The 8,015-nt window shown below is 35.3% G+C and overlaps 1 long non-coding RNA gene across 1 annotated transcript; it reads left to right on the top strand.

Annotated features, from left to right (window-relative positions):
* Positions 1-7,060: 7,060 nt before the first annotated feature.
* Positions 7,061-7,544, top strand: LOC117791263. Its single transcript, XR_004618036.1, has 2 exons — positions 7,061-7,194; positions 7,442-7,544. It is a non-coding gene; the product is annotated as an uncharacterized LOC117791263 (long non-coding RNA).
* The last annotated feature ends 471 nt before the right edge of the window (positions 7,545-8,015 follow it).

The following is an 8,015-nucleotide window of genomic DNA, read 5'->3' as shown; positions in this document are numbered from 1 at the left end:
TTCTATACTAATTATGATATAAGGAGTTGATTAAAAGTGAAAACCTGAGATTTAAAATTTTGAATTTTCGAAATTCCAAAGGGGGGACCCTTAGCATCGAAATCGAATTTTGATTGAAAATAATTAAATTTTCTAAATGAACAAAAATTGAATACAGAATGAATTTAGAGGCCAATCCATGGTCAAAATGACATTCCGTTTGAAAATCTATTCAGCTTTGATCAAGTTATGACAATTGGAAGTTGGACAACTCTTTGAGCTAGCAACTTTACCACAAATAAAATAAGTGAAATAGATACAGAAAAACTCAGATATTGATAGAGATATTTCTATATCTCACAAAGAGAGGGAGATTTAGAGATTAAGAAAGAGTTTTAGAAAGAAATAAAATTAGTGAGATAGATACAAAACAACTCAAATATTTATAGAGATATTTCTATATATCTCACAAACTTAAAGTTCGATTAAATTTTATAAACGATTCTTTTCTTATTCTGTATTTTCTTTTGGGTTTTCTGTAGAGTAAATGATTTTGATTAACTGCTGTGAATTCTCTTTGAGTTTTTCATAAAGAAATTTTACCGTTTGTTTTATTTATTAACAAAGACGAGTCTTCGCAAAATATATAGCTCCAATTTAAGATCAATTTGTAGAGGATCTTAAAACAATCTCTAATCCATTTGAGAAGAATTCTCACTTAATTTCTCTGCTTCTATCTTTCTCTTGCTCCATTTCTCTCTTTCTGGAACTGACCTGACGCCATGTTGCAGCATCCGCGTGACGTCAGCGTCTGCCACATAAAGAAGAAGAGTGTGAGATGGGGAGGGGAGGAGAATGGAGGGGAAGGAGAGACCGAATTCGTCGAGTGCGTCTTTTCTGAATGGAACTCGATGAAAGCAAGTTGAAATTCGCCGACAAAAATGTTGGCAAACATTTTTTACGCACTTCGCGAAGCAGCGGCACGGGACACGAAAAACGGGACACGGGGCAACGGGACACGGGGCAGGGGGACATGAGTAACGGGACAAAGGACACGCACAGTCCTTGCTACATTACGAGGGTTGCAATCTAATGAAATAATAATAATAAAAAGCAAAGGCTCACACAACAATACCAAATAACGCTGTGGGGTTGAGGAAATCGGTTAGGGGTAGGGTCAGAGGGTAGTGGAAGCTTACGTTAACCGTTTTGTGCCGATCCTGTTCAAAGTGCGTCAGACAGAGCGAGACAGCAACAGCGCGTAACGGGACACTCGACTTAGACGCAACTTCGGCTCGAGCCTCAAACCGAAGATGAACGCGACTTGGGGGGTGGCTAGACCTGTGGCGGAGGGGCGGGGGCAGGGGCAGGGGCGGCATTTACGCACTAGTGATGTAAATGCAAACTGAAATGGGTTTTTAAACATCGCCATTGAAAACATCAAATTCATTAATTTTCTATGCAAAATTTCCAAATGAAAAAAGTCTAACAGGGTTAATATCAATTCCTGGGCTTATTTATGCATATTATATTATTTATTTGCAGTTTTTAGAACTCATTAAAATCTTTACTTTCGTAATTTCGAAGACGAATTTATAAAAAGAGCGAAAAAGAACTGCAAAGATGCAAAGTTTTCATGATCATCGATATATTTTACTAGATTAATTGCCAGAAAAAAAGAAGTATTTAAAACATGATATACACTGAAAAAAAGACCAACTTTTAATATCAAGAAAATTCATCTTAAATATTTTGTTCTTAAAATAAAAACATTTTTTTAATGTACTAAGAATATTAATCTAAAAAATCAAAGTACTTAATACAAGAATAAAAATCTTAAATTGTAAGGAAAGTATAGATATGCACTATTTCACAAAAACAAATGGTGATTATAAATATAAAAATCATTTTTAATTATTTTTATTTTTTGATTTTAATTTTAAGAACATTTATTCTTAAAATAAGAGCTTCTTCTTATAAATTTCAAGTTCTCTACGCACTATTAGACCAAAATGCGTAGTTTTGAGACCAAAATCTTGATTTTAGAACATTTTTTTTTATCAGTGTGCCCAAGTATTCATTTTTACATCACTATTAGTTACTGCATCAAACTCACATTGGATTCCGAATCCGATTCCGATGTCGATTCCTATGCCGATTACTTTTTCAAATACGAATCCAACTACGCATTGGATTGTGGGATTTATGCGCGTTCCTTTTTTGGGGGTGGATGCTGCATTGGTTGCGTTAGCTGTTTTCATGGGTTGTGGCACTGTCCCAGGACCAGGACCAGAAACAGAACCAGGACGAGGACGAGGACGAGACAGGGGTACAGGGTAGTGCCGGCTGTAACATTCCAGGCATACGCATCCGCATCCGCATCTAGTTTCTCCCCCCAACCAACTTTAGATTTTTTTTTTTGTTTTTCTGGGGTTGAAAAACTACCGAAATTTCCAAAACGGGACGCGTTCAAAATGTGCGAATTTTGGGTATGGGGGAATGTCTACAATGTGTGTGTGTGCGTGTGTGTGTGTGTGTGTTGGGTTGGTAACAACACAGACGACACATCTAAACAACAACGTGGCAACAAATTTTTCGGGGTGCGCATTGGATTCAGCAAAAGGCGTTGTAAATGGGAAAACAGAAATCAAAGGAAGCAGCAGAAAACCGTTGCAAGGTCATAGACAACGTTTCCAACACTACCTTGAAAATGAGACACAGCAACACAAGGAGAATAAGCGAGATAGAGACATATAATGAGAGTGAGAACTGCTCAACCGGAACTGTAAGGTAACTTCTCATATCATCAACAATTTTCTTAAAGGAAAACCCCAATTTGAAGTCGTTTTTAGCAACAGCAAGATTGTAAACTCTACTTGTATGGTATATGCTTATCTAATTGGATCTATTCGATATGATCAAAATAAAATCTGACTAAATATCTATTTGGATTAAGAGCACAAATTTATTCTTAAAAAAAATTGTTAGAATTCCTAGAGTTATCAGAAAGTTTTTACTTTACTTAATAAATACTGTCAATATGATTAGTTACACAATATCTTATTTTATTATCTACAAACTATTATAGAACTATTTAGAATGATCAGATCGTACACAGAAAAAATTAAAAAAAATCATTCTTAAATTCAAGTTTAAGATTCTTGATTTTAGCAAGAATTTTTTAAGTATGTATTCAGAATATTATTGTTAAATTAAGATAAAACGTAGATAAAATGACAACAATATTAAAAATTCAACATTAAAAAGTCAAGGAAGCCTAAATTATTTGATATAACTGAAAACCAATCTTCCAGAAACACGAAAGTAAAAATATTGTTGAAAGTATTAAGTATTTTGTATTCGGTTTAAGAGAATCCGGGATTACCGTTCTTCGCTTCGGATTAATTTTAGCCCGGAATCCCAAATTTTCTTTTTCTGTATATCAGCTACAATAGTTTGAGATACAAGTATTTCTTTTTAGCGAATACGCTATAATTTAAAGAGCGTATTTGGAAAATGTTTTCGATATATTTTTTTAAGAAACCAGCGAAATTTCGATAAACATTTTAGCACTATTAACTAGAATCATTTCCTATAAATATACGACCATGTTCTCGTATAGTCACCCTTGTTGTGTTAGAAAATAAGCTTAAAATCAAATAAATCTTAAGCATGCTTCATGTTAACTCAATTTAAAACGCATTCAACTGACCATGGAGGACATTACATACTACAAAGATGGCAGGCAAACAAACAAACAGAATGTTGGCACTGGCGTTGCCAGACATGCTAAGCTAAAGCATCAATATGGCTGACGTTTACCGTTATCCCGGACAACAGTAAATGTCAGCAAGCAGACTATGAGCACAGCTAAATCCTTGAGATATAACAAGTTAAACATCTTGATGTAACCACGACAGAACGTTTATGGAATACTCTCATTAAACGTATATGTTATAATAAAATTCATTAAATAAAATATCTGCATAAGTCTTCAAATTAATCTTACTCTTAATCAACTTTACTTAAGTTTGCAATCCAGAAAGTTTTTCAATAAAAGAAATTAAATATTTTATAAGTTCTATAAGCTGGTTTGTATACTCTTCATTGTATTCTTTGGATATAATATATTTTCTACAATTCAAAATCAATAAAAATCAAGGAGAAAGAAATCATATAGATAGAGTAATATTATATTATATGGATAAAATAGTTCGACTTGAGTTTTTTGATTATGATAAACATAAATCGACAAAAGAGTTTAATTTAAGCTAGCATTTTAAAAGTGATTATAATTATGTTAGCTATGTTTATTGGAGAACCTTTTATTATCTTTAAAGATAAAGGCTAGTTATTATACAATAAATCAGGTTACTAATTATTAATCCTAATGAATGTTTCATACACTTTTAAATCCGTTTATTATAATGAAACTTAGTAGCTCGATTAATCGATATGACAAATATATACTTATTGATTTTGATTCCATGGAAAGTTTTTTATTATTATGAATTCTTATAAAACCTTAGATGATTTTAAGCGATAACGTATCCATATCGATTACTATTATCGATTTAATGATTATTATCTTAGCGGATGTATCTTTTTAAATAAGTACTCAAATGATCTTATCTCATTTGGTCCTATCAGAAGTGTCTTTTCCAAATGGACGGATAGACTTGTAGGACCTTCAGTTAGGTGATTGTTAAATCATTGAGGATACCAGTGTAAAGCAACTGAGAAAACTCAACAGTCAGCGACGGAGTCAGGCAAAGAGGAATACAGTAACACTCAAACACACACACACGCACATATATATATACATGTGCATAGACAGGCAGCTGAATTTTCCGTATTTTCCACAGCTCGCTTGTGACACTCACAGAGAGTCGCTGCCAACGCTTGGCGTCAGCGTCGGCGTCAGCTTCGCTGTCGGCGTCAACGTCGCTGCCGACATTGCCACCCTTGTAGTCAACGTGCCAGCGTACAAACATACACACATCTACATATACATACATATGAGTTTTCCTCGCATTTTCGTTTTCCTTCGTGTTAATTTTGGGTTTTTTTCTGCTTTCTGTTCTCCGCTTGTTGTTGGTTTTCCTTTCGTTTCGTCACAAAACATGAAATGAAAATTCGCTTTTCATGCTCTCACTTCACCCTCAACTTCGTTGAGAGCTCAATGTCAACGTCGACGTCGCTGCCAGCGTCGCAGTCGGCAAATGGCAAACCATTCACATGGAAAATATTCGGTTATCCGTTTGAAGCCGTATTTCTTCTTCAATGGAGGAGCACACAGGTCGATACAGTGCCGCCTAAAAGTATGGCAGCTCAGTGACAAAACATGTTACAATTAAATTAAAACTTTAATTGTTTAGTCATCTTAATTGTCTTAATAATAATGCTTTAAATAACTTTAAAAAGATTTCAAAAAAAGAAAATGTTTCTAAATGTGTAAAAAATATTCAACTTCAGAAGGAAGTTAACTTTAAAAAATGTATTTCAAATTTCTAAAATTAATATAATGTTAACTTACTGCAAAGGAAAATCTAAATAAAAAGATTCTTATATGATTTTATTTTTATGTAACAATTTTACTAAACAACAATTGTCTTTAATCTATAAAAGATTATTAATTTGGGGTATATGTTAAGTGTGTAGAAAGGTTGTGGATAAAAGGTTGTGAGGAGTTTCAGGATTAAGGTAGCAGCGAAAACAATAGATCTATTAAATATCTTAAGACTCTATTAGCTGAAAACTTTAATATTTTGAAAGAGAAGAATGTGGAAAATGTATATACAATTTGTGGTTAAAAGAAAGTTTGCTTGTCAAGACTGTGAGTTAACTGCTGGCAGGCACTATACGTATGCCTAAGCTGACAAGAACAGGAACCGTTAGACGAAGAAGAAGAAGAAGAAGAAAATGATGAAGCGCAAGAGGAAGAGTAAGCAGAGGTGGAAGGGAAATGGTTGCTCTTCGACTTGAACTTCGATTGCGACACTGTGTTTGAATGTGTGTGTGTGTGTACGGATAAACTGCCGGATAGACGCCGCACACACATACACACATACACGTGTCAGCCATTTTGGTTTGACGCCGCCGCAAAAACGAGAACAGGCACAACTTTCACTGAAAAAGGCAACGTCAGCGTCGGCGTCGGCGTCAACATCGCGCTGCGTTGCGACGCCAGCGTCAACCGCAGCAGCAGCAACAGCAGCAGCAGCAGCTGCGCCGCCTTCGTGTGGATTTTCCACAGAAATTTTCATTGAAACGTTTTAGCGTCCGTTGGCAGTTTACTCGTCGCCGTGCTGCGCGTTCGTTCGTTCGTTCGTCTCTCAGCTCTCGAATCCGAAACCGAATCCAAATCCAAATCCAAACCAAAAGAAAAGCAAAGAAAGCAAACAAAAAAAAAGAGAAGAATAAAAGAAAATAGCAAAAGCCGAAGAAGAAAACAGCGAAAACCGTTAAACGTCGTCGGTGCGTCACATTGTTGTTGTTTTTTATTTTGTCTGGTGCGAAAACACAAGTGAAAAGCAGTGGAAAAAGAAGAGCAGAAAAGCAAGCAAGAAAAGTGTCGCCCCGCAATAAGGCAGCTAACGAAAGCGATAACGATAACGCTAACGATAATCACAACGATAACGATAACGCGCCACAATTGATATTTATAATTGTAAGCAAAATAAAAAAAAACAAAAAAATATAGAAACATTTTCCAGTTTTCTTATTTGGGCAGCGGCGTCAGCGTCGCCGTCGGCGTTTTACGCACACGACACGCAGCTGCACGCTGTCTCGCTCGCACACGCGGCAACGCGCTCTTCTCTCTCCCTCTCTCTCTCTCACACACACACTCACGCACTCTCTTTCATGCTCTCTGTCCCTTTACACGCTGTTTCTGACTCCACTTTTCGTCTATTTTTTTTTTTTGTGTTTTTGTCACCTACGCCAAAAAGTAATCGATGAAAATGAATTTCCAAACTGTTTTCCTTGGTTGTCTTTTGTTTTCGCTCCGAAAATCAATCGAATTTAAAGAGAGTGATGTGCGCTCGCCTGCTCAGTGAGCGTTTTCCAACACTGCGTGCGCTTGATTGATTGAGTAGAAAAACGTAGAAAGCATTTGCCAAATTGTTGGGATACAAAGTCGAATCAAGAGAGTTGTGCGATGAGAAGGCGCCTAGGAAATAACAATCAACAAATCACAAATCACACATTTCACACGTCAGTTTCAATTTTCAATTTTCAATTTTCAATTTTTCTACCCGCAACAACAACAAAAATTATCCAAAAACTAAAAATCCAAAAAAGTATTTAAACACTATCAAAATCCGAGCAATTCTAATCTTCAATCTCATCATTTGTCGTTTCCATAAATAACACTCAATTTTTTTGCTTTTTATTTACGTTTCGGCACTTAAAATAATTTAAATTTAAATTCATTCATATGTATGTTCTGTATAATCTCTAGCCTATAGCCGAATTTTTTGATCAAGCTCAGCATTAGACGGCGCTCGTATATATACATATATATACCCACATCAAATCTATAGTGCATCTCTAATAACAAAAAACAACAGAAACAATTCGATCGATATACAAGAAATACTGATAACTCCTTTCGATTCAAAACAATCAACAATTAATTGTTGTATTTATTAAAGAGGGAGAGAGAGACATCTTGAGAGTTGATGGAAACTGAAAAAACAAAACAAAATAGCAAAATACTCAGCCAAAAACGGTGCTCTTCATTTTCATCCCAGATTAAACATCGACACATCTTTCTGGAAACTGGCAACATTTGGAAAACGTATTGGAAACCTCAACTTGCTATTCAACTTGATATTGAACGCGCTGTGAAATTAATACCGAACAGAAAGCATACAAATCAATAGCCAAGCCATCAATCAGTCAGTCAGTCAATCAGTCAAACAATCAAGTCAACTCAATCATCTGTAAGTATATATAGAATCCAATTGGAAGACTACTTTGTATGTCTGTCTGTTGCTTCTTCAATCAATCAATCATTGCCCTTCAATCAAATA

Source organism: Drosophila innubila, chromosome X, assembly GCF_004354385.1.
Source record: "Drosophila innubila isolate TH190305 chromosome X, UK_Dinn_1.0, whole genome shotgun sequence".
Lineage (NCBI taxonomy): Eukaryota > Metazoa > Arthropoda > Insecta > Diptera > Drosophilidae > Drosophila > Drosophila innubila.
Note: the sequence above shows the minus strand (reverse complement) of the source record. Positions and strands in the feature narration are given on the sequence as shown.